General features: G+C 54.5%; 1 protein-coding gene across 1 annotated transcript in view; it reads right to left on the reverse strand.

Moving 5' to 3' along the window:
* The window catches only part of TRIO (trio Rho guanine nucleotide exchange factor), a 4,621,980-nt gene that overhangs the window by 257,015 nt on the left and 4,337,315 nt on the right, over window positions 1-27,650 (reverse strand). The window lies entirely within an intron of this gene.

Consider the following 27,650-nt stretch of genomic DNA (forward strand, 5'->3'; position numbering starts at 1 on the left):
GGAATAGGAAAGGAAATGAAAGGAAGAGAATAGCCCTCCTGGACGATCTGCAAGACCCAATTGTCTGTTGTTATAGATCTCCAGCGGGGGAGAGGATGACGAATTGTCCCACCCATTGGAGTAGTGTGGTCCTGCAGAATCAGCCTAGGAGTGCTTAGAGGCTGCGGCTGCTGGGTGCTGTGTGGTAGACGACTTCTGGACTCCATTTTGAGGACGGAATGTACTGCATCCACGTCCACGCACGGCTTGGGTTGTCTGAGCGGGAGGGTGGCTAGGATAGGGCTGACACAGCTGGAAATTCCTTCCATTGCCACGAGCGTTTCAAAAGGAAGACTGCCCACGAGAAGTGGAGGATAGGCCATTGCTCTTGAGTCCTTGAACCTGACCAGGGCCGAGTCTGCCTTTTCCCCAAAAAGGCGGGTTCCATCAAAGGGCATGTCCATCAAATTGGCTTGGACATCCCCAGAAAAGCCAGTAGTACAAAGCCAGGTGTGGCACCTCAAGGTCACCGTCGTTGAAATCAACCTACATAGCAAATCGTTCGTATCCAATCCACACCGAATGATGAATTTTGCTGCATCTCACCCGTCCTTGACAGCTTGGGAAAACACAGACTGGGCCTCCTTCAGGACTTGTGGCAGCACCTGTGCAACCGTTTCCCAAAGAGAATGGGAGAAACAACCCAATAAGCATGAGGTATTCACCGACCGCAATGCCAGACTGGAGGAAGAAAACATCTTCTTCCCAAATGAGTCCAGTCTCTTGGATTCCCTATCCGGGGGGGCCTGCACCACCAAACTTTCTGGCGTGGGGTGTTGGCTGAGGAACTTTGGGTCACCCGGAGCTGGGAGATGGCTGAGTGCAATCATCCTATTCACAGGAGCCCCTGTGCTAGGCATGGACCACGTTCCTAGAAGGACGTCCGTAAGTGCCTCATTAAAGGGCAGTAGAGGTTCGGAAGTGGAAGCCCAGGCTGAAGCACTTCAGTCAGAAGATTAGTTCTAACCTGCACTGAGGGCAGCTCCAGTCCAAGGACCTCAGCTGCCCTGTCAACCACCATGGCGTAGGACGCCCCCTCCTCCATAGCCACTGTAGGCAGAGAGAGCATGCCAGTGTCTGGAGAAGTATTTAAATCACTGACTTCCCCAAGTTCCCCATACCAGTCCATTGTCTCCTCAGAGTCCTGGTTCTCAAGAGGGTCTACGGACTCCTCCAATTCCTCTCCTGAGCCCAGCACATCAACTGTCGATGTCGGAATCGGCGTCGCGTGATGCCGTTCCGGCTCTGTGTAATCGAGGATGAGGATGGGACTTGCACCACCCACGGGCACCGGCGACGTCGTAGGCACCGACTTTGGCTCCAATGCTGGGGAAGGTCGCGTTGGCATGACCGGCGTCGAACCGGATCCGGGATCGGATCACCGAGGGCCCGCCGTGGCCGAAGCCGACAGCGCTGAACCCGTTGTGGTCCCTTCCGACCCCGCTGGACGCGAGGGGTCACCAACGGGGTTGTTCCGCTCCAATACGCGGTGCTTGGCCTCGTAAAACTCTTTAAATTGAGCGGGAGTTGCTCCGGCTCCCTAAAAGGGTGGGAGGTGTGAAGTCGACTCAGGCTGCAGCTCCGCAGAAACGTACATAGAGCATCGGTGCTCCTTACCTCTCTCGACGACGGATGCCAGTTGAGGTGAAATCGAAGTCTGCTTGGCCTTCTTCTTCTTCTTGCGCCTCTTCCCAGAGTGTCCATAAGACCTCAAATGGGAGGAAGAGGACTTAGGGCTCCGTGAGCCGTCCCTCGACCTCCTCTTCTTCGAACGGGACCGTGACCCTCCTCTGAGTCTCGCTCGACGGTGTTGACTGCCGGGCAGAAAGCAACTTCATGGATCGCTCCCTGAAAGTCTTCGGAGCCATCGCCTGACAGTCCGAACACAACTTTTAATCATGGTCGCTTTAAAGTCACCACGGACATACACGGAGGGGATCAGTAACCGACATATGCGGAAACAAGGCCAACATGGCTTGGAACCTGTCTTTCTCGAAGACGTACCTCGCACACAAACTCGAATCCAAAAATATCGATAAAAGTCAAGAAAAAACCTGCCAAAAAGAGGCAGAGGGGTAGCTATTCCTGAATCGGCGCTTAAAGAAAAGAACTGATGTACGAGTTACTTACCTTTGGTAATAGTGTATCTGGTTTAGACTATTCTAGCCGCAGATTCCTTCACGTAGAATTATCCCCAGGCATGAGACTGGATCCGGAAAACGTTTTGCCCAGCATCCCTGCGTGACGGGGGGACGGCATCACGCAACTCCGCCCCAGGCGTCGTCCGCACACGTGACGTCAGCGAGGTCACATAAGTCCCACCCCAGCGGGCCTACGTCAGTTTTCCTCGGAGAACGTTTCCGCGCCACAACGCGGAGCCAGCAGACAGAACTGTGAGAGTATAGGAACAGTGTGCAAAAGAACCGAAAAAGGAATGGTGAGGAACAACACCACAAAGAGCAGCGCCCAGCACTGCAGAATCCAAAAGCAGGGAAAAAATAAGGAACAGGGCAGCAACCCTGCCAGTGCAGAGACAGCCCCCCCCCTTCGGAGACAAGAGACATACGTAAAAACGTCACGATAGCATGCAACAGGACTACAACCCCAACCAAAGACAAGGAAGGGGAACCACTCGGGGACACACAGGGAACGACAAGACCCCAAGACATCCCCATCACAGAGTACGACAACCCCCATCATGAACGGCGGGATTGCGGTCACGTGGTAGGGGAACATGGCGGCTGGTTGACGCCAGTCGGGAGAGCCCGTTCGTGCGGCGAGATGGACCCAGCGGGACATAGCGGATGAAGGAATCGGCGGAGGCGAACTGAATATGAAATAAGCGCTGTCTTTGATATTACTTCCTGGAGCAGGAGGTGTGGACGGTTGAGTTGCTGGGGCCATTGGAGAAGGATTTCGGAGTTTTCATTAGAACGAGCAGAGGGAGCAGACTGGTACTGTGCCAGTGGGGCGAGTTTTGTAGCGCGTTATCTCTGTGGCACTTTTGGGGTTGATTATCCCGGTTAATACCGGGTGATTGCTTATTTAGTCGAAAAGGTATTTTGATAAGCTCGTATATGGGCTTGATTATTGATACTGATACCGACGAAAGACGTGGCTCCGCCCCTTTGGTGGGCTGGAGTCGGGCGGTAGAGGGTTGGAAGAGATTCTGTGCTGCAGAAAGAAAACTGTACATCGGTAAGAGGGGTTTTTCTTTCAGTTGGTTGCAGGACCAAAATTGAATATAACAGACAAAGAGACAAATTTGGTAAATGTGGACTTGTCAGCGTGGACTTTCCGAACTCTCTTACTAATTTTCCTTTAAGTACCCTTCCACTATATTTCTGCGCAGCGAATACATACTTTAAAGCAGGGAAGGAGTGGATGGAGAGAGAGCTGCACTCTCGTGCCCTGACTCCCGTGGTACAAAGATCTATATCTTTAGATAAAGTGGGGGTCAGGGCATCTATATTGGATCAAGTTTCTACGGAGGAAGTGAGTCCACAGAGTGATAATATTAATAGCAATACTAAAGAGGGGAGTTCTCTCCCGGAGAGGAACAGATATCTGCTTAGATCTGCCCCTATAAGGAAGAAGACAGGGAAAGATAGAGGTGATAAATCCCCTATAGTGGTTACTCCTAAAACTCCTGTTAAGAAAAATTCAAAAAAAGTCAAAGTTAAAAAGTGTAGGTCTAAAGAGGTGCGGTCTGTACCTAAACCACCTCCTTCCCTTAAGTCATATTTTAAAATAATGGAGCAGGTTGCAGGTTCTCAGTTAACTGATGGAGAAAGGGAGAGCCCACAAAGCTCAGCAGAGAGAATGGTTCCTTCTCAACCACAGAGCTGTTCATTGAGGTTGGAGAATCGTTATTCTCCACTGGTAGAGGTTCGTGAAAATCTACCTGAGGTACTCCAGAAGGATACGAGGTTAGCAAATAATGACAATGATACAACTGATAAGAGTCCTCCAAAAAGAGAAATTATGAATGATGGCATGAGTCTGGAGTCGAGGAATCTGGTTCAAGAAGAAACTCCTAGTATGGCCCCAGCAGATCAGCTGGTAGGTTTGATAAACACTCTGAGGCAGGAGATTTTAACCAAATTTGAGACATCTGAGAGTAATCAAAAGGATATCCAAAATAAAGGGGAAATTCTTGAACAGAAGATAGATGGTTTAGTGAAACGAACAGAGAATTTGGAAGAGGAGGTAAAGAATTTAGGGGAGGCCACTGCCACAAATGTCGGAGAAATTGAGAGGCTCAAACATGGGAATAAGATGCTCCAGCAGGATTTGGAAAGGCTTGAGCTTCAGGCCAGACTAAACAACATTCGCCTTATAGGAATTAATGAAAATGCAGAAGGGGCGGATTTAAAGAGCTTTGTCTGTCATGGTCGGCCCCCAGGCAGTAAAGGCACCGGCGATGGTGGTCCGTCACCGACATCAGGCGATGACGGGCGTCACAGGCCTTAAATCCAGGCATCCTACCGGCACCAGAGTCGAGTCGACAAAAGACCAAAAAGAGTCAAAAAGTTTAGTCAAAAATTGACTAAGGGGTAAGCTCTTCCCGGATCGGCGCTGTCTGGTGCGGAAAAAAGAAGAACTGTCATCAGCGCGCAAGGGCGGCGTCTAAGTACTCCGACGACGTCATTCCGGCGCACAACGCCAACGACGGACGCGGAGCCGCAGACGACGCCTAGCGACGCGCAAGGGGTATTGCTACAAAAATCTTTCCGGATCCAGCCTGACGCCCGGGGATATTCTAAGGTGAGGAATCTAACTAATGTGTTTCTTTCAGATAGAATGTAATCATAGAAGACACAGCCACCCACAGGGAAGAGAGTGCAAAAGACCAAACCACAAGCCCTCGCAGAACGGGTGGGAAGGGCGGGCCGTGAAGGAATCTGCGGCTAGAATCGTCTCTACCAGATACACCGTTACTGAAGGTAAGTAACTCGTACATCTGATAGAGACTACTAGCCGCAGATTCCTTCACGTAGAATAGATACCCTAGCCATACCTAAGGGGAAGGAGGGTCTGCGAGAGGACCCCACCCACCTGGGCAGAACAGAGGACCGGATGGGGGCCGAGTACAAAAACAGGACGAGGAGCCACGTCCCCCAGGCAAAAGGAAGAAGAAGATAGCCTGTCTTCACTCAGCAGAGGAATCAAGGCAAGGTGCAAAGAGGCCAAACAACCCACGCTCACGTGAGGCAACAAAACCTCCGCCCAAGGCCAAGGCAAGGAAAGGAGCACCAAAGGAGAAGAGCAACCTAGAGACTCCAAGGAGAAGAGGCCTCCAAGGAGAAGAGGCAGCGCAAAGGCAATCCCAGACAGGATGGCGCCGGCAGCAAGAAGCAGGCAGAAGCCTAAAAGGGGAACTCAAGATCACCCAGGAAGAATCGACCAACGTCCCTGTTAGAATCCGGGGTCTCTGGTTGGCGCAGGTATGCACTTGCGACATGCAGGAACCCTTTCCTCTAAGTCAGGGCAAAGGATTACTCGTGAAAAATAACCCCTGCTCACCCTCTAGTTAACGTGGCGCGAGCAGTCAGGCTAAATCCCAGAGTACATAAGGTTAAGCATTTATGGTATCCCACACCAGTCACCAACCCACCACACAGAGACACAAGACTTGTATTTTGTAAAAATAAAAGCTCTTTATATAAAAGACTCTTCAAGCAGGCTTCAAAAATACAGTTCTCCTCTTCAAAAGGGGGGGTTCCAGTTACTTATCTCAATGTTCTATGAGGCCACAGTCCTTAAAGGCAATTTTAGCAGTATTGCTGACTTCTTGGGGTCTGTCTGCACCGTAGCGCTGAAGGTACTCTTCGTACCGGCGTTAGTATGCGTCGTACCTGCTTCGGTACGCCTCGTACACCATCAGTACGGCTCTTCTCGTCGTCGTACGCATCGTACACCAACAGTACGGGTCTTTGTTCGCCTCACGCCTCCCGCGTGAGCAAACGGCTATATCTTCGCCCTGTACGGACCGTACAGGCACAGGGACGCGCCGTACGAGCGTGGTACGAACCGCGTAAAGCCTCACGCTTCCCGCGTGAGTAGCGTAGCAGTACGACAGAGCAGTACGGACCGTACAAAGGAAAGTACGCGTCGTACGGGGCGCTTGGGCTCACAGTACCTTATTCTTGGGGGCAAAGTTCGGGGCGGCCTCAGCAGTCTTGAGAAGGGCATCCCGCGTCGCGTTGCAGTCCCGCTTGGTCAGTGGATGGCGATGCTTTGCGGGGCGCTTTCAGACATCACGGCACACCTCGAGGTGGGAAGCAGGAGGGGTGGCTCGGGGGTGATTTTCAGCGCGCAGCGCTGTCGGTATCGGCCAGGATCGGCGAACCAGTGCGCCGTCGATCCTCACAGTGGTCTCTACGGCCTGGGGTCACAGAGGCTCGGCGCTTGGACGCAGGCAGTCTCTCTTTACATTGCGAGCTCCGGCTCGAGGGGGCAGTTGTTCACTTTGATCAGGCCAGGAAGGGCAGGCCGTCACGGTGCTCACAGCCGCACAGGTGGACAGAAGTTGCGTTGCTCAGCGAGATGGGGGCACACCGGTTCTCTGGGGTCAGCGTTAGCAATCCACCCACAGCAGCTTCCTCTCTTCCAGGGAAGCGTAGCGCCCACTGTTCCTGGGGCACAGGTCAGGGGGCAAGTTCACAAGCAAGCCCTTGGAGATTGTTCAAACAGCACAAGTTGATTTAAAAGTCTCTCTCAGTCTCTTCCTCTCCTTCTTGCAGCAAGGCACCCACCACAGGCCAGTCTCTCAGGCTTAGAGACAGTACTCCTCCATGCAGCTTTCCCAGGTCCTTCTCTTCGGGCAGAGGTTCTTCTTGGCGCAAACAGGATCTGCTTTCTTAGGAGCAGGGCTCCTTCTTTTATACACAGTTTCTTTTGTTCTTTGTCGCCAGGGTGCCTGTGCCTGGCTCAGTCCGGTTTTGGAGCACTTTGTTGTGGGGACTCTGCTCTTTCCTTTCAGTGCACAGGGCAGAGACATCAGCCGCTCCACAGGGGGCGGAGCCAGCATTGTGGTGGCAGGGCACAGGTCTATTCAGAGTCAAGGTGTGCTCCTCCCACCCATCCTGGTGTAATCTCTCTACCCACAACCTGGCAGCCAGCCTGTCTCCTGGAATTCCCCAGCCCTGCCCCTCACTGAAACTAGGCAGCACACACACACACAGCAGAGGCGGACTGAAATGGCTAAGCAAGTAAATACTAACTTTCTAAAAGTAGTATTTACAAACACAGGATATTAAAATAAACTTTACTAAAAGAAGTATTTTATTATTCTGAGTTCAGGCATACTAAACTTGACTTTCTACCATGCTCTCTGAGTCCGCTGGGATTATAGAGTGTAATAATTCCAGCAGCCCATTCTGGCCTATGGAGAGCAGGTAGCCTTCAATTGTGAAAAACGAAAATGGCTGTAATTCACTATTAGGACATGCCACACACATCAGGGCATGCCCTACCTTATGCCTACAATGCACCCTTCCCTTGGGCCTACCATAGGGGTGACTAATATGTAGTTAAGGGAAGGTTTAGGGACTGGCAAGTAGGTGCACTTGCGCAGTCAGCATGACAGTACCAGACTGCACGCAGGTTCTGCAATGGCAGACCCTAGACACATTTTACTAGGCCGCTTCTGTGGGTGGCACAACCAGTGCTGCAAGCCCACCAGCAGCATTTGCATTTACAAGCCCTGGCACTCCTGGTGCACTTTACTAGGGGCTGATAGTAAACCAAATAAGCCAAACATGGACACCAATCAATGTATACACTTTTCATAGGGAGTGTAGGAGAGTAGGGTCTGCTTTCTATGTTCACCCCCACTTTTTGCTTTTGCTTTACTGGTTTTCGACTTAGATGTGGCTGTGGGCCTGCTAATAAGACCCACAGCCCTGCTGTTCTCTCTCTAAATTAATACTATGTACTTTAGGTGCATAACCCAATTGGATAGGATCACCTTATTGGCCCCTGTACAGTGTACCTTAGGTACCCAGGGCATAGGTGTACCCTAGGCCTACCAGGGGCTGCAGCACGTATTGTGCCACCCCTGGCCTGGCCTTCCATTATGACACAACTGGCTGATCACTCAGCTGGGGCAAGGTCGTGTAATCACTCTTTGCTTAGGTGTAGTATTCCTATACCTATCTTACATATAGACACATGTGTACCTTTCAGCCACTCCTATGGCAGGCCTTAACAATCCTGGAGGCAGAGTGCTGGGTAACATGTGAGATGGTGCTCTAGCATGAGCTGAGCCTGTCTGCAGCTTTCGGAACCATGTCCTTAGAGCTGTTCTATGATATAGCCTACCATATACTCTTAAAGTGCCTTATAATCTTAAACGGTTATGGTAACTATGGTTTGGCTGTATCAAAACATGTCGTGTAAGGTGTCTAACACTTTGGAAAAATACCCCCATCCCATTGCTGGGGATGAGGATATTATCCCTCCCTTCTAGAGGGAGAAGACATGTTGAAACCTACTTACCCGGTTAAAGTTAACCAGAGCCCCAGCATCACAAAATGGATGCTGCTGCCACGACACAAGTCTGCCCTCCTGCTGCTGGGAGTGATCCCGGCACGGGAGGCTTGGACAATAGGTTTCCTGCCTTGGGAGGTGCGAGCACCACCCCAGACAGGCCTTAGTGTATTGGGGCAGGGAGGGATGAAAGAAACAAGACACTGCCTGGGGCACACAAGGTGTCCCAGGCATAGTCCAGTTCAAACCGGTGCTGGGGCACTCCAGCCCCAGTCCTGGCGCGAAACTGGACAAAGGGAAGGGGGTGTAACCACCCCCCTCCCAGGTCCCACCCATAAGGCGTGACCTAGCAGGCAACCCAGCCCCCCAGATTAGTATAAGTGTGGTAGCTGGGCCCCAGGAGATTAGATTATCCTGAACCTGCAACTTGAACAGAAACTCTGGACCTTCGACATTCGACGAAAGAAGAAGACTGAAGAATCTCCCTTGTGGCCAAGGAGTGACCACCCTGTGCAAACAGGCACCATCAAGAGACTTGCCCTTTGCTTTGCTGAAGTTCTACGAGGGACCGACTGCAGAGCCTGACCAGAGCCTTGACTTCCAGACTTCTCCGACCCTGGTCCACATCCACAGCCGAGCTGAGATCCGTGGAGGCGACGAGAGACGTGGGACCGGCTACCTGGGAAAAGTGGCGAGTATCTTCCAGCGCAGCTTCTGAGGCACCCTCGAAGTTGTGCACCGGGGATTGAGAAGCCCCAACCCCAAGCACCATCTGCACCGAAGATCAGCCCCCCACACTCCACGAGTCCTGCGTGGGGCCCTTCTGCATTTTCCTGCTTGCCGCATCTGTCCGGTCACTGGCCCGTTGGCTAGTAACCTTTGCGACGACACACCTGTAACTTTCGACTGCTTGTTTGGCTCCTCCAGACTGGCTCCTGCTCTTCTGAAAAAGAGAAGCAACCCAGACCTTCCTGGTCTGCACCAGAAGCACGTCCTCCATTCTGCGTGGGTTCCGCTTGCCAAGGCTTGGTGAGTCCTAGTTCGACTTCGATGCCGCCGACAGCAAGAGCCTTCGTGGGACAGCTCGCCTCCTGGTCCTGGTCGTCCTCGACGTCTCCTGGTACCCGTGGCTGCTGCGACAAGCTTCACCTCTTCACCTGCAAACTCTCGACATCGCCTGGTTCCTTCCTGGTTCCACGTGGTCACTGGCTAGTGACCCAGACTCTGTCCCTTCTGCTTGCAGGTATCCTTCCTTCTTGATCCCAGGCTTGGGATCCACCGGACACTCTTCACTGACTGCCTGTCAGCATCTTTCCTTCAGGCATCCATAGGAGTCGACGACAAAACCCGACGCAACTTCACACCTATGCACCCGCAGCCCGTGGGCTAGGTAACTTGGGTACTCCGGTGCTCATCAGGGTATTGACTATCCTAGTGTCTAGTTTTCCAGTCTCGACTTCCTAGCTACTCCAGAAGTGTCCTAAATCTTAATATTTCTAAACTGTACTATTTCTATCGATTATACGCATTACGCGTGAGTGTTTCCACTCTGCACCTGAATCCCGTGGGCCTCCCACTTCCTAACCTTGGGTAGTGTAGTGTAGCCCCAGCGATTCCCTAGGCCTAGGCCTATCCCATTTCCGTGACAGTGGTCCTTATACCACTTCTTTAGTATATGGTTTGCGTGGCCCCTAGGGCCTAACTGTATTACTTACCTGTGTGACTTAATGTATGCTTGAATAAGACTGTGTTGTACTTACCTCGAATCTCATAAAGAGTGCTGAGGGTTTGACTAGAATAAATACACTTTATTTTATATATATATCTGTTGTGGTGTCCTTTCATTTGGTATTCAAGGGGTTACAAATGGTATAACAGCTGGCTTCACATGCCATTCAGAGTTTAGCCTAAGACTGCTCTTGTCCATGCTACCACTAGGATAGCTGGTCTATAAGGTTGACTTTACAACCAATCACTATAAGGGTTGTTTGGACTGATATAAGGTGTACACTAGAATTAGTGACATCATACATCAGGCCAACTTCTCACAGGGAGCACTGGCACTGTGGCACTGATTGGCAGTGGCACAGTGCCCTGAGCAGCTAACACCAACAAAACACATGAGGCACATCAGCAAAAAGTGGAAGGGAGACTCACGCCAATGTGCCAGGTCTAACAGTCCCGCAGGGACAAACACCGTCCACAAGAGGGTCCAGAAGTCAGGGACCACCCCACCCACAGGGAGAAGAGGCAGAACTGAGTGCAAGGCCCACTGGAAGCAGTGGAGAAGGCAGGATGACAGTCCCACTAAAGCCCCAAGAAGGCACAACGGTGCAGAAAGAAGAAGAGGGCGGCACTGGCAAGCTCTGCCAGCCGCCAGGGACACCACAGAACGAACACTCAAAGCAAAAAGGTGAAGAAGAAGGTTGCATCCGCAACATACTATAACGCCACGAAGAGCAGAAGCCCGCAGGCGACCACAACTCCCCAGCACATACCAGGGGTATGTAACAGCCAACCCTGCCCCACATGGGGCATGTCATATCCCAAGACCTGGGAACCTCTTAGGAAGAAACTTCCGAAGCAGAGGACAACAAAAAAGAGACCTGCGGACAAAAACCCCCGCAGGAGGCCAATCAAGCAGCCAGGGGGGGGGGAAACGCATAAGGCCCAATCTCAGGCCCAGCATGGTGGAAAAAACCCAAAGGATAAACACACAGTCAAAAAGGGCTGGCCAGCAGCCAACAGAACCACAACCTCAGCCAGACAACCGGGGCGACCCGCCCCAAAGAAAAAGAGCTCCAAGAACCAGAGCACATGCAGGTCACTGAGGAGGAGAAGAAGGAGGAGGGGGAGGAGGAGGAGGAGAACGCAGCCCCGCCAAGAACCTCTGGATGGCTGAGTCCGCAGGGGCATGGAACAAAAGAGCACCATCGAAGGGAAGGTCCACCAGCCGTTCTAGAACATTCTTCGGGAACACACTGTCCCGAAGCCAGGCATGGCGACGAAGGGCCACCGAAGAAGCCATGGCATGACCCAGCACCTCCGAGATGTCCAGAGCAGAGCGAAGGATAAACGCTGCCAGCTCCCGAACATCCAAGACATGGTGCCTCAAATCCACACAGGCACCCTCCGGAGAAGCGGCAGACATAAGGGACTCCGCCGAGTCCCACAAGCAAGAAGTGGCCCTAGCCAAAACACACAGCGTGTTAAGGGCCCGCTGGGCCGCACTGGTTGAGGCAAACATATTGCGCCCCCAGGAGTCCAGCCAACGGGCCTCCCGTGATGGGGGAGACAAGAGCAGGGCAAAGCAGGAAAGGCAGACTGCAAAAGGGGGCCTCTAGTCAAAGGGTGAAGAGAAAAGCCGGATGGTGGCGGTGCAGAAGGTGCTGGGGCACCGGGTCCCCCGTGGTGAGACGGCCCCAAGTCCTGAATAGAGAAGAGTGGAGTGAACCCTAGAAGGGAAGCAACAATTCCCTACCACCAGAGCCCTGATGGAGAACCTCCAGAAGATGATCTGCGGGGAAATGGGTAGCAGGATCACCCATGCGCAAAATTCCCACAGCAGTGGAAACAGCGGGGGCAAAAGCCGCACCCGCCTCCGTAGGGCCCCGTGGAGGGGAAAGCAGCTCCTCGTTAGGCGACAGCTGCAAGCTAAGGCGGCCATCCCCCAAGCCAACCGAAGGAAGGAAGGGCCAAGGCCGGAAGGAAGGAAGGGGGACCGAAGAGTGGGGGACTTGCGGCTCCTCTAGCGAAGACTGCAGTCGAGGGGACGGCGAGGAGCCTCCTTTAGACGACATTGGGGAAAAAGCCACGACACAGCGGCCCGTCTCCGGTGAGAATGGGGTCCAAAGACGAGTCAACGACCCGACGTCGGCCCGGCGCCAAAGAGTCCGCAACCTGAGGCAGGACACCGTCGCCGACCGGCGCTGGAGGAGATGCCGGGGCGACCTCGGACAAGGCACCCGGCGCAGGAGACCGGAGCCGAACCGGAGCCAGGGTGGCGAAGGGGCGGCACCGACCCGACCTCCGACGAGGCAGTCGCCTGCGCGGAGGGACAAGAAGGGCTCGGAGAGGGACGAGGAGACCCCCGCCAGCCGCGACTCGTGATAGGACGAGCCGGGCCCTCCGCCTGTGGCACCGCCAGGGTCAGCAGCTGCCGGCGCCATAACCTCGGCCCCGGACAAGGCCGCCACCTGTCCCGAGGACCGAGAGGGGCTCGGGCGAGTAGGGCACCGTGGCGGCGTCACCTCGGCCACGGACAAGGATGTCGATTGACCCGAGGACCGCGAGGGGCTCGGGGGTGCGATCCGAGCCCCGGCGACCTCCCGCGACACCACAGGGACTCCCGCAGGAGTGTGCGGCGAAGCAGAGGTGCTGTGGTCCGAAGGAGGGACCCCCAAAGGGCCGCACCCCAATGGCACCACATCCTCCGAGCCTGGATCCGAACCAGTCGGCGCCGGAGCTGCCGGCGATGCCGCGGAGGGCTCCGCACACTGCAAGAGATCCACCGACGTCCCAGGAGGGGAAGGAGGAGGAGGAGAAGCCAGCAAGGCCTGCAAAGCCGCCGCATATGTCTCCATCTGGGCTCTGGTCACCCCCACGCTGGGAAACGGTGGATAAGGGGATGACCTGTGGGGCCGCACCACCTGCGGAAAGCCCACGCCGCCGACAGGCCAGAAGCCGACCCTCGGGGACAAACTGCGACACTTACCAAGAGATGAGCAGCGCAGTTGCGACCTGGGAGAAGATCGAAGTCGGCGAGGGAAGCAGTGGGTCCGAGAACCCACCTCAGGGGCGGGGCGAGGTGTCGACGCCGACCTGGACACCCGAGCCGAAAGAAGTTTCATCCGGCGCTCCCGCCAGGACTTCGGCTTCATCTGCTGACACGCCTCACAATCAGTGGAGTCGCCTGCGCGGAGGGACAAGAAGTGCTCGGAGAGGGACGAGGAGACCCCCGCCAGCCGCGACTCGTGATAGGACGAGCCGGGCCCTCCGCCTGTGGCGCCGCCAGGGTCAGCAGCTGCCGGCGCCATAACCTCGGCCCCGGACAAGGCCGCCACCTGTCCCGAGGACCGAGAGGGGCTCGGGCGAGTAGGGCACCGTGGCGGCGTCACCTCGGCCACGGACAAGGATGTCGATTGACCCGAGGACCGCGAGGGGCTCGGGGGTGCGATCCGAGCCCCGGCGACCTCCCGCGACACCACAGGGACTCCCGCAGGAGTGTGCGGCGAAGCAGAGGTGCTGTGGTCCGAAGGAGGGACCCCCAAAGGGCCGCACCCCAATGGCACCACATCCTCCGAGCCTGGATCCGAACCAGTCGGCGCCGGAGCTGCCGGCGATGCCGCGGAGGGCTCCGCACACTGCAAGGGATCCACCGACGTCCCAGGAGGGGAAGGAGGAGGAGGAGAAGCCAGCAAGGCCTGCAAAGCCGCCGCATATGTCTCCATCTGGGCTCTGGTCACCCCCACGCTGGGAAACGGTGGATAAGGGGATGACCTGTGGGGCCGCACCACCTGCGGAAAGCCCACGCCGCCGACAGGCCAGAAGCCGACCCTCGTGGACAAACTGCGACACTTACCAAGAGATGAGCAGCGCAGTTGCGACCTGGGAGAAGATCGAAGTCGGCGAGGGAAGCAGTGGGTCCGAGAACCCACCTCAGGGGCGGGGCGAGGTGTCGACGCCGACCTGGACACCCGAGCCGAAAGAAGTTTCATCCGGCGCTCCCGCCAGGACTTCGGCTTCATCTGCTGACACGCCTCACAATCAGTGGAGTCGCCTGCGCGGAGGGACAAGAAGTGCTCGGAGAGGGACGAGGAGACCCCCGCCAGCCGCGACTCGTGATAGGACGAGCCGGGCCCTCCGCCTGTGGCGCCGCCAGGGTCAGCAGCTGCCGGCGCCATAACCTCGGCCCCGGACAAGGCCGCCACCTGTCCCGAGGACCGAGAGGGGCTCGGGCGAGTAGGGCACCGTGGCGGCGTCACCTCGGCCACGGACAAGGATGTCGATTGACCCGAGGACCGCGAGGGACTCGGGGGTGCGATCCGAGCCCCGGCGACCTCCCGCGACACCACAGGGACTCCCGCAGGAGTGTGCGGCGAAGCAGAGGTGCTGTGGTCCGAAGGAGGGACCCCCAAAGGGCCGCACCCCAATGGCACCACATCCTCCGAGCCTGGATCCGAACCAGTCGGCGCCGGAGCTGCCGGCGATGCCGCGGAGGGCTCCGCACACTGCAAGGGATCCACCGACGTCCCAGGAGGGGAAGGAGGAGGAGGAGAAGCCAGCAAGGCCTGCAAAGCCGCCGCATATGTCTCCATCTGGGCTCTGGTCACCCCCACGCTGGGAAACGGTGGATAAGGGGATGACCTGTGGGGCCGCACCACCTGCGGAAAGCCCACGCCGCCGACAGGCCAGAAGCCGACCCTCGGGGACAAACTGCGACACTTACCAAGAGATGAGCAGCGCAGTTGCGACCTGGGAGAAGATCGAAGTCGGCGAGGGAAGCAGTGGGTCCGAGAACCCACCTCAGGGGCGGGGCGAGGTGTCGACGCCGACCTGGACACCCGAGCCGAAAGAAGTTTCATCCGGCGCTCCCGCCAGGACTTCGGCTTCATCTGCTGACACGCCTCACAATCAGTGGAGTCGTGGTGCTCCCCCAAACACCACATACAGATGGGGTGAGGATCCGTCGCCAACATGAGGCAGCTACACGATGAACAAGTTTTAAAGCCCGAATGCATTCGCACACTATTCCCACACACGCAGCAAGAGCAGACGGGAAAGGCCTAAACAGGCCCAGAGCACAAACCGGATCCGCGTTGCACGTGGAAAAGGAAAAAACTGACGTAGGCGCGCCGGGGTGGGACTTATGTTACCTCGCTGACATCACATGCGCGGACGGCGCTTGGGGCGGAGTCGCATGATGCTGTCCCCCCGGCGCGCAGTGATGCAGGGCAAAAGGTTTTCCGAATCCAGTCTCACGTCAGGGGATAATTCTATGTGAAGGAATCTGTGGCTAGTAGTCTCTATCAGATGCCAGCGCGCTTGGGTGGCACCTATATAGGCCCTGCGACGTCATAACCGACGCTACCGATGCTGACGACGTCTTGCGGAGCCGAATAGAGTCACCCGACGTCACGTGCAAGAGGTATTGCTCAGCAAAAGTTTTCCGATCCAGCCTGACGCCTGGGAAATTCAAAGATAAGGAATATGTAGCCAGAAGTTTCTATCAGATATGCAGTGGATTGCAGTGGATTTTACATTGGCAAAGAATGGTGGAGTATGCACAATAATTGGTGACCAGTGTGTTGTTGGTTTAGAGATTTTGGAAAAGAATATGACACAACACATTATAGATATAATTGATAATGTTAAGGGGATTGAAAGAGGAAATGGAAGTTGGCCCCTCTTGGGTGATTGGGGTTCAATCCTCAAGGAAATAATTTATTTTATAGCAGTATTACTATCCTGTTGCATTCTCATTCAATGCCTTCCCCTTTGTTGTTCCTATTTTCACTGTTTTAACACCCAAACAGAAAATATCAGCCCATGTTACCAATGCCGCTATGATGCTCCAAGTTGATATCGTTGGTCTTATGAATATAGATGAGGGAATATTTGAGGACTCATCCCTCCATTCTGTCCTGATTTCTGACGTTGACTGTAAAGTGTGCCTATAGATTCACCTTGATTGCATGTCTAATTTGGATGTTATATTCGCTTATGAGGATGTCACAGTTGCCCCCAAGTATGTGCCTGTTTTCCCTATTTTTTGCATAATGGAAAATGTCTATAGCTTATGCTAAAAGGAGAGTTTGTTAGATTATGCTTGTTGATGCTCTGTAATGCCATGTATAAGTTAGCATTCGCTATGACATTTTCTTGTTTGCACTCCATTTTGCATGATGTTCGGAACTAATCCTTCTTTATTTCAGGAAAATACCCTTTGCTAAGTTTTGTTTCTGTAACGAAGAACTGCTTGTGCCACTGCATAGTTTTGCCCCAGATAATAAACATCTCCCACCTGTCTGGCAGTTTGATCGCAGCACAGGATGGAACGGCCTTAAGAACGTTCTGAACTGTGCAAGATACGAGAGTAGAAACCTTTTTTTTTTGTCTTTCGCTGTCCGGCTACAAATTCCACTGTGGGTGTGTTCTTAGCAAAGGTACATAATTTATCTTTATGCTTACTGTTCTTCAGTTCCTTCTGTAGCACTCTTACGAGACTGTGCCGATGGGGTCCTGCTCACAGCATATACTAATAAACGATTATTGGTGTATATTCTCCACTGCTTCTCTGACTCTTCACTTGGTATGGAAGGCTGAGAGGTGGTCTGCAGAGACCCGGGTGACCATAAGCAGGTCACTACCTTCACAACTCCCAGACCATATTCTCTTTATGGCTTTACTACACTTACAATGTATAAGAATGGACTTAGACACTGTAGGGGTAGAGGGCTCATGCCACTATACCCTCACCTGAGGGCTAGTGCACCCTGCTAGACAGGTGACTTACCTAGGCTTAAGGCAGTGGGTTGCAGGCATGGCACACAGGGATGTGTGCCATGTCGACTCTTCAATTTTCTCGGCACCAAAACATGCAGCCTGCAATGGCAGTGTGTGGGTGTCAAGGTACAGGGTCTATAAGGGTGGCACAATAATAACTGCATCCCTAAGAGGCCTTCCCTGGTCACAGTGTCCTTGGTACAAAAGGTACCTTTTACAAGGGGCTTGCTTACCTGTGGCCAGAGATGTGCCAATTGTGTGTACAAAGGTACAGTCTTAGGAAAGAACACAGTCCCTGGGAACCTGATTGGCAAGGACCAAGGGCACATCAAGTCAAGTTGCATCAGACGTCAGGCAAAAAGTGGGCGGTAACCATACAAAAAGGGGCACTTCCCTACACATGGGGCACAGAACTTCTTACGCCAGGCTCAGCAGCAGAGTTCCCAACTCACAGCCCCAGCCTGTCTTGTCCACAACCTACAAGGAGTTTATGGGGATCTTTTCAAAACCTTCCTTGGGATCTACATTGTTTCCTCTACAGGGTCTCTCTCTCCCAGTACTCCCATGGCACGCAGTATGGGCCTTTAGTAATGAGGCGAGTATGGTAAAACAATGTTTATTTCATAAAGTAAAGTCAACAACTGGCGAGTTAACTGAATTCAAATGTTGGTGAGGACACAGCACGGGGGCTCACTCACATACACAGGATGGAGGGGGAAGATGGAATCGAACGAAGATCAGAAAATGCATGACACGCTTCAACAAGATAAATTATGCATTGTGTCATATACAATAAATGAAGACAGTACATCTTTTTCCTCTTTCCAAACAAGCTAATGCAATACATAGTCTTTAAATCTAGAAGGAGGTGCAGCATTTCATTTGGAACGACCCATACCCCTTAAAGGGACAGCACTTTTAGGACTGCATCCTCTCTGGGAACAATTTGTATCAGTAACACTGATACTGGTACTGAAACCCATGTCGGCATTGGCATAATCACTGGCAAAAAGGGAATCGCAATCCTGGGAGATTGATGCGCTATTGAAGGTATGTGTAGGGATTTTAGAACGAACTGGCTTAGACACAAACAATTGGGAGCTATTCCTCCACTGCCCATTTCCAAAAGGAGAGCTGTACCCCTTTTCTGACCACTTTTATTGTTTTCTTTTCCAGTATACTCAATCCTAACTTGAGCACCTTCTTGGATGGATGAATTCTTACCCTTATTTCTGTTGTCATAGTTAAATTTAATTTTGTAGTTTCTCAACCACAAATCTATGTAATTGAATCTTATCTGTGACTCTTTTCCATGCTTCAGGCCAATATGGCAACACTCAGGTAATGGCCAGTCTTCCATGGAGTAATTCACAAAGGTGTTTTACCAGTTGTGCTATGGGGAGTGCAATAGTAAGACCAAAATCTAGTTCTCAGAGCTGCCTCAATTTGTACATGTGATCTAAGTGCAATTTGAATGTTTTCTTTGATTAGCTGATTCGTCCTTTCTACTTGTCCATTGCTTTGTGGATTGTATAATGAACATTTCAAATGCTTAATGCCATTAACTTTCCAAAAGTTCAACATTTATTGGGAAGTCAACTGAACCCAACTGTTATAAACCAGATGGTGGGGGAAACCACAGCAGAAAACCAGTTTAAGGAGGACTAACACCTCTATGGTCAATCAATCAATCAATCAGCTAATTTGTAAAGCGCACTACTTACTTGTAAGGGTTTCAAGGCGCTGGGGGTGGGGTGGGGGGGGGGGTGGGTGCTGCTGCTACTGGTCGAAAAGCCAGGTCTTGAGTTGTCTCCTGAAGGTCTGCAGGTCTTCGGTTTGTCGTAGGTAGAGGGGGAGGGTGTTCCAGGTCTTGGCGGCGCGGTGGGAGAAGGACCTGCCTCTGGAGGTGGTTCTACGGATGAGCGGGACTGTGGCCAGGGCGTGGTCAGCGGAGCGGAGTTTCTTGTTGGGTACGTAGAAGGAGAGTCGACTGTTGAGATAGGCTGGGCCGGTTTTGTGGAGCGCCTTGTGCGTGTGGATCAGGAGTTTGAAGGAGATTCTTCTGTCGACGGGAAGCCAGTGCAGGTTCCTCAGGTGGGGGGTGATGTGGTCGCGGCGCAGGACGTTGAGGATCAGGCGTGCAGAGGCGTTCTGGATTCTTTGTAGTCTGTTGATGAGCTTGGAAGAGGCTCCGGCATAGAGGGCGTTTCCGTAGTCGAGTCTGCTGCTGACTAGGGCCTGGGTGACTGTTTTCCTCGTGTTTGTCGGGATCCATCTGTAGATCTTGCGGAGCATGCGGAGGGTGTGAAGCAGGTGGAGGAGACTGCGTTGACTTGTTTGGTCATGGTGAGTTTTGAGTCGAAGATGACTCCCAGGTTGCGTGCGTGGTCGGTAGGGGCCGGGGGGGTCCCCAGTGATGCGGGCCATCATGAGTCGTCCCATGCTGAGGGGTTGGACCAGAGGATGAGGATCTCCGTCTTGTCTGAGTTCAGCTTAAGTTGGCTTTCCTTCATCCAGTCGGCGATGGCCTTCATTCCCTGGTGGAGGTTGGATTTGGCGGTGAGAGGGTCCTTGGTGAGGGAGAGGATCAGCTGCTTGTCGTCGGCGTAGGAGATAATGTTGAGGTCGTGCTGTCAGGTGATGCGTGCTAGTGGTGCCATGTAGACGTTGAACAGCATCGGGCTGAAGGAGGATCCCTGTGGGACACCGCAGATGATCTAGGAGGCCTCGGACCGGAATGGGGGAGGCGGATTCTCTGAGTTCTGCCAGAGAGGAAGGAGGTGGTCCAGTCCAAGGCCTTCTCCCGGATCCCTGCATCTTGGAGGCGCGTGCGTAGTGTGTGGTGGCAGACGGTGTCGAAGGCGGTGGAGAGATCCAGGAGGATGAGGGCCACCGTCTCGCCGTTGTCTAGAAGGATCCTGATGTCATCTGTGGCGGCGATGAGGGCGGTCTTGGTGCTGTGGTTGCTGCGGAATCCTGATTGGGAGGGGTCCAGGATGTTGTTGTCTTCGAGGTGACGGTTGAGCTAGGTGTTAACTATCTTTTCGAAGACCTTTGCTGGGAACGGAAGCAGGGCGATGGGCCGGAAGTTCTTGAGGTCCCTCGGATCCGCCTTGGGTTTCTTCAGTAGGGCGTTGATCTCTGCGTGCTTCCAGTTCTCAGGGAAGATAGCGGTCTCGAAGGAGAGGTTGATGATGTTGCGCAGGTGGGGTGCGATGGAATTGCCGGCTTTATTGAAGATGTGGTGTGGGAGAGGGTCGGACGGGGATCCGGAGTGGATTGTGCCCATGGTCTTGTTTGTGTCCTCGATGCTCACGTTGGCCCAGGTTGTCAGGGAGTCGTGGACAATGGGGTGCGGTGGGTCCGGTGCGACGAGGCCCGCAGGGGTTGTCCGGGGTTTGAAACTGTCATGAATGTCGGTGATTTTTCGGTGAAAGAAGGTGGCGAGGGAGTCGCACAGGGCTTGCGTTGGCGGGATGTCGTTGGCACTGGAGCTGGGGTTGGAGAGTTCCTTCACGATGTTGAAGAGCGCCTTGCTTTTGTGTGCGTTGTTGTCAAGGCGGTCTGTTAAGGAGGGCCTTTTGGCGGTCCTGATGAGGTGGTGGTGGTGGTTGCGGATGGCGTCTCTGTGGGCAGCGCAGCTGTCCGGCGTCTTGTCGCTGTGCCATATGTTCTCCAATTTACGGCAGGTGCGCTTTGAGTCGAGGAGCTCCGGGGTGAAGAACAAGTTACTAACCTTCGGTAACGATGTATCTGTAAGAAACATTAGTTAGTTAGATTCCTCACCTTAGAATATCCCCAGGCGTCAGACTGGATCCGGAAGATTTTTCGTCAGCAATACCCCTTGCGCGTCGCTAGGCGTCGTCTGCGGCTCCGCGTCCGTCGTCGGCGTCGTGCGCCGGGATGACGTCGTCGGAGTACTTAGACGCCGCCCTCGCGCGCTGACGTCAGTTCTTGTACATAGCCTTCCGCGCCAGGAACGCAGAGCCATGCAAAGACCGACACTGGTGCCAAAAATAAAATCTAGGGGCCTGAAAGGACAACCTTAACCCTAGATGTCAGTTCGCAGAACGGGGAGGATGGGAGGGTCGGTGAGGAATCTAACTAACTAATGTTTCTTACAGATACATCGTTACCGAAGGTTAGTAACTTGTTCATCTGAAAGAAACACGTTAGTTAGATTCCTCACCTTAGAATAGATACCCAAGCAATACCATCCCCGGTGGTGGGTCTGCGAACCAAGATCACACCAGAAAGTCCTGGAGGACAGAACGGCCAAAGAAGCCATCCCTCCGGACTTGGCTGTCAAGGCAATAATGCCTGGCAAACGTGTGTAGCGAAGCCCACGTCGCCGCCTGACAGATGTCCTGCAAAGGGACTCCCCGTCCCAAGGCAGTAGTAGCCGCTGTGGCCCGAGTAGAATGGGCGCGCAGCCCAACAGGAGGGTCCTTTTTAGCCAAGGAATAGCAGATTTTGATACACAAAACGACCCACCGAGAGATGGTTCGTTTGTGCACAGCTTTCCCCTTCTTAGCGCCCACGTACCCAACAAAAAGCTGGTCGTCCACCCGGAACTGTTTTGTGCGGTCCAGATAGAAGGAGAGCGCACGTTTTGGGTCCAGACGGTGGAGCCTCTCTTCCTCTTTGGAAGGATGCGGAGGCGGAAAGAAGGTGGGCAAGGTGACAGACTGCCCAAGGTGAAATGGAGTCACCACTTTAGGAAGAAAAGAGGGACGAGGCCGAAGGACAACCTTGTCCGGATGAACAGATAGAAAAGGAGGCTTGGAAGATAAAGCCTGGAGCTCACTCACCCGTCTAGCCGAGGTGATAGCTACCAGAAAAGCAGTCTTTAGAGTTAGAAGACGAAGAGGGCAATTGTGAAGTGGCTCGAAGGGAGCGCACATCAGGAATGTCAAAACCAGATTCAAGTCCCACTGAGGCATTACAAAAGGGACAGGAGGGAACGTGTGTGTAATGCCTTTGAGAAAGCGTGTAACCACAGGGGACTTGAAAAGAGAAGGCTGATCAGGAAGCCGCAAGAAGGCGGAGATGGCAGCAAGATAACCTTTCAGGGTGCCCAGGGCAGAGCCCTGCCGGGCCAGAGAAAGAAGGAAGAGGAGAACCTCAGAAAGAGGGGCGGAAAGGGGATCCACAGCCTTTGCTGTGCACCATGCCACAAATTTGTTCCACCGGCAGGCGTATACCGACTTTGTGGAGGGACGCCTGGCTGCCAGAATGATATCACAGACTTCAGGAGGCAAGTCAAATGGCATCAACTGCCGCCGCTCAATCTCCACGCATGGAGGTGGAGGCTGGACAGGTTCGGGTGGAGGACCGTCCCCTGCTGCTGCGACAGAAGATCCTCCCGAAGGGGCAGACGTATCGGGGGATCGGTCAACAGACTGAGTAGCTCGGGATACCAGTATCTTCGTGCCCAATCCGGAGCCACCAAGATGACTTGGGCCCGGTCGCGCCTGATCTTCTTCAGCACTCTGGGCAGAAGTGGTATAGGCGGAAAGGCGTACAACAGACCGCAACTCCACTCGTGACGAAAAGCGTCGCCGAGCGAGTGCCGCCTTGGAAATTCCAACGCGCAGAACTGCTGACATTGCGCGTTCTCTTCGGTGGCGAATAGATCTAACCAAGGCTCTCCCCACAGCTGAAAGAGGCCTTGCACCACTTCGGAGTTCAGACGCCATTCGTGATCCATCATGCACCGGCGGCTGAGTTCGTCTGCTCTGGCGTTCAGAGAGCCCGCCAGATGTTGAACCACCAGGGTGACGCCCTGGTGTTCCAGCCATGTCCAGAGGCGCAGAGCCTCCTGACAAAGGGTCCACGACCCCACCCCGCCCTGTTTGTTGCAGTACCACATGGCGGTGGTGTTGTCCGTGAACACCTGCACGACACTTCCCCTGACAGAGGGAAGGAAGGCTTTCAGTGCTAGCCGGATCGCTCTCAACTCCAACAGGTTGATGTGGAGACGAGACTCCGCCGGAGACCAGAGGCCTCTGATCTCCGCCTCTCCCATATGGCCACCCCAACCCAAGAGGGACGCATCCGTCACTACGACATGCTCCGGTTGGGGAAGGGAGAGGCTCTTGCCCTTGACCCACTCGCGGTCCGTGAGCCACCACCGCAGCTGCTGTGCAGTGCCCTCCGAGATCAAGACATGGTCGGACAGGTTGCCGTGATGCTGGGCCCACTGAAACTTCAGGTCCCACTGCAGAGCCCGCATGCGCCGCCTGGCGTGATGCACTAGTAGGATGCAGGAGGCCATCAGCCCCAGAAGCCGCAACACTAGCCTGACCGAAACCCGGGATAGAGGCCGAAAGATGGGAATCAGGGCCTGTATATCCCGGACCCGCTGTTCCGGTGGATGGACCCGGAACTGCGCCGAATCGAGAACCGCTCCGATGAAGAGGAGCTTCTGAGAGGGACTCAAGTGTGACTTCGGCACGTTGATGGAAAACCCCAGCAAATGCAGGAGATCCGCCGTAGTCTGGAGGTGGGAGACGACTGCCTGGGGCGAGCCCGCCTTCAACAACCAGTCGTCGAGATAGGGGAAGACTGGGACCCCTGATCTGCGCAGATGAGCTGCGACCACCGCCATCACTTTCGTGAACACCCGAGGGGCACTGGTGAGGCCGAAGGGGAGCACGGTAAACTGAAAGTGCTCTTGGCCCACCGTGAACCGCAGGTAACGCCGGTGGGCCGGCAGGACGGGGATATGGAAATATGCGTCCTGCAAGTCCAACGCTACCATCCAGTCTCCAGGGTCTAGGGCAGCTAAAACCTGAGCCAACGTTAGCATCTTGAACCTTTCCTTTCGGAGGAAGGCATTGACGTTCCGGAGGTCCAAGATAGGGCGCAGGCCCCCCTTGCCCTTCTTGGGAACCAGAAAGTAGTGGGAATAACAACCACGACCTACTTCTGGACTCGGAACGCGCTCGACGGCTCCCTTGGCCAGGAGAGCCGAAACTTCCTCGCGGAGAAGATCCAAATGATCCCCCGAGATACGGTGGTGTTGTGGTGGCATGGCTGGAGGGGTCGTCTCGAAGGGGAGGGAGTAGCCCCTTCGGACGATTTGCAGCACCCACCTGTCCGATGTGATGGACCGCCAGTGGAGCAGGTGATGGCGAACTCTGCCGCCCACTGGCGTGGTATGGGCCTGAAAGCTCGGACTAGGAAGGCTTTGAGGCGGATGCTGCCGGGGTGGATGTGGGCTGACCACGTCGGCCTCCATTTCCGCCACGGCGGAAGCCACGTCCGCGACCGCGCGCAGGTTGGTTCTGCGGCTGGTGGCTCTGCGGACGTGAGGAGGCGCCCCTTCCTTGGCCACGAAAGGGGCGAAAAGCGGAGGTGTGCGCCCGCGGAGCCGAGAGGCCCAAGGACTTGGCCGTAGCCCGGGAGTCCTTAAAGCGGTTCAGCGCACTGTCCGCCTTCTCACCAAACAGGCGAGTGCCATCAAAGGGCATGTCCATGAGGGTGTTCTGGACATCCCCGGAAAAGGACGTGGACCGCATCCAGGCGTGGCGGCGGAGCGCCACCGTGGTGGAAATCGCCCGACCTAGCGAGTCCGTGGTGTCAAGCCCACATCTTATGGCGTGCCGTGCTGCATCCCTCCCATCGGCCAGAGCCTGGGAAAGACGCGTCCGGACCTCCTCCGGACACAGGGGCAGCACGTCCTCCACCGTATCCCACAGAGAATGGGAATAACGGTCCAAGAGACAGGCGGTATTTAAAGACCGCAGGCCCAAACTAAGGGACGAGAACAGTTTCTTGCCAAACTGCTCGAGTCTCTTGGAATCCCGGTCCGGCGGAGCGGTCGGGAAGGAGGATTGGGAAGTAGAGGCCTGGATAACCAGACTCTCGGGGGTGGGGTGTTGGGACAGGAAGCTGGGGTCGCCCGGAGCAGGGCGGTGGCGCCTGGCAACGTTCCTATCCACAGGAGGAACTGTGGAGGGCTTGGACCAGGTGCCCTGCAGAACGTCAGTGAGGGCCTCGTTAAACGGCAGCAGAGGCTCAGTGGAGCTTGCTGAGGTTTGAAGCACCTCAGTGAGGATGTTGGTCCTCACAGCCACGGCAGGCAACTCGAGCCCAAGGGCCTCAGCCGCCTTGCGCAGCACCACAGAAAATGCTGCACCCTCCTCCGAAGCCACGGTCGGAGGAGAAGTGAATCCAGCGTCTGGCGAGGTGTCCAGCCCGCTGGCCTCCCCCAGCTCATCTGCCCAGTCCTGAGAAAGCTGTGACTGAACAGCCAGAGGGTCCTCGAACCCCTCCCAGTCGCCCCCTTCTTCCGATTCCTGATAAACAGGAGGAATGATCGGAACCGGACTGTAGAGATGGTAGGTCTCTAGCGGCGTCGGATGCGGCGTCGGCGGACGCCGTGCCGGCGTCGGGTCCGGATGAGGGCTAAACTGGGGCGTCGGCGTCACAGGCGTCGGCGTCGGCGGCGCCGGTGACGGCGTCGGTGGTTCAGGCGTCGGCGCCGGTGGAGGAGTGACAAGGTCAACCGGCGTCGACTGGGGCCCAGGCATGGGCCCCGCGGGGACCTGCGGCGTCGAGACCGGAGTCGTCGACGGCGCCGGGGCCGGAGCCGCCGGCACGCGAGGTCGCCCAGTCGAGCCCGCGGGGCCCGAAGGCGCGCCAGCGGGCGTCGACGGCGGGGCCAGGCTCCTCATGGCCGAGAGGAAGGCACTGATCTCCGCCGGCGCCGCGTCAGCCCCAGGGACCGGAAGGTATGGGGGCGGACGCGGCACCTGCGGCTCCGCCGGAGCCGCGGGGGTGGAACCACTTGGACCCTCGGCCGAGTCGCGCGACCGGTGAGGGGAGTCCGAAGAGCGATGTCGCCTCTTGGACTTCTTTGAGTGTTTGGACTTACCCGACGACTTGGAGCCAGACGAGCGATGGTGGCGTCGGCTAGGGCTCCGCGAGCGATCCTTGGACCTCCTCCTGGACCGGGATCGCGCACGACGCGGAGCCGAGTGGCGAAGCTCGAGAAGCTTGCGGGACCGCTCCCGCCTAGCCTTCGAAGTCAGGGCCTGACAGTCGTTGCACGACTCCGCGTCGTGGTCGAGGCCTAAGCAATAGAGGCACCGGCGGTGGTGATCGGTCACCGACATCAGTCGATGACAGTCTTCACAAGCCTTGAACCCAGGCATCCTACCGGCACCAGATGTCGACAGACAGGGATCAAAAATGATCAAAAAGATTTAGTCAAAAAAGACTAAAAGGGGTAGCTCTCCCGGATCTGCGCTTACTGGCGCGGAAAAAAGAAGAACTGACGTCAGCGCGCGAGGGCGGCGTCTAAGTACTCCGACGACGTCATCCCGGCGCACGACGCCGACGACGGACGCGGAGCCGCAGACGACGCCTAGCGACGCGCAAGGGGTATTGCTGACGAAAAATCTTCCGGATCCAGTCTGACGCCTGGGGATATTCTAAGGTGAGGAATCTAACTAACGTGTTTCTTTCAGATACAGCTGGCTCTTTTGCTGGTATCTCTGTTGGTGGGTTTTTTCAGCGGGGCTACGGTGTAGGCGCAGTCATTCCGACAGCGATCGAGGGAGAGTGCACCATCATCGGGGTTGGTGGGGTTGATCGGAGGGTTGAGTGCGAGGCTTGTCTGTAGTTGTTCTTCAGTGCTAGGCTGGAGTAAATATGTAACCACCACCCATTTGCTGTAGTATTCTATGAGCATCAAAGCATAACGCTTTTCAAATGGAAGGGCATAAAGGGGTCTAATAAAGTCAGTGCCAACATTCAATCAAGGTCCTTCAGGTAATTGTACAGATATCCTTGGACTTTTTCACACTTTAAAAGTTGTGTCAGCGCACATGCGCATAGTGCCTTAGTTAATAAATATTTCTACATCTATGTCCATGTATGACCACCAGTAGGCCATAGGTAGCTTTTTATTGTACCTGTTATACCCACATGTACCTCAAGGACCAGGGTAATGAGTTTACCCTTGAGGGTATTGGGTGGGTCCAACATATCACCACAGAGCATAACATATTCCTCAATGGTAAGGTCTTTCTTTACTTTTCAAAAGGACACTTAGTATCCTCGCATCAGACCATCCATTCTCAATTAATTTCTTAACTTCCTTCAGTACCTCAACCTCACCAGATGTTTGCATCCATTCGTTTTTGGATATTGACTCAATGGCTTCATAGTTATCAGACAACCGTGCAACTGTTGAATCATCATGCTCTTCTGATTCTTCCTCATTTCTTTCATCCTCACATGGGGCATGTGATAGATAATCTGCAGACACATCATGTTGGCCCGAAATATGTACCGACCTGATTTGATACTCTTGCGAGTCAGTTTTGATATTCTAAGGGAGATTTTTCTAGAACCCCCACCTTCCAGAATGCTCACCATGGGTTGTAGTCAGTTTGCAATATTAATTATGCCAACAACTCATGCTCAATGACAGAGTATCATGTTTCTGGCCCCCTGAGTTTGTGTGAAGCAAAGGCAATGGTGTTATTACATTCTTTTGACTCAGCACTGCACATAAGCTGACTAGATTGCATAGTTAGTCACTATACACTGTAGGTTTTCATAAAAGGATTTCAATGACAGGGCTTTTTCTAATTCTTTCT

The sequence above is a fragment of the Triturus cristatus genome, chromosome 5_1 (genome assembly GCF_964204655.1).
Source record: "Triturus cristatus chromosome 5_1, aTriCri1.1, whole genome shotgun sequence".
Classification (NCBI taxonomy): domain Eukaryota; kingdom Metazoa; phylum Chordata; class Amphibia; order Caudata; family Salamandridae; genus Triturus; species Triturus cristatus.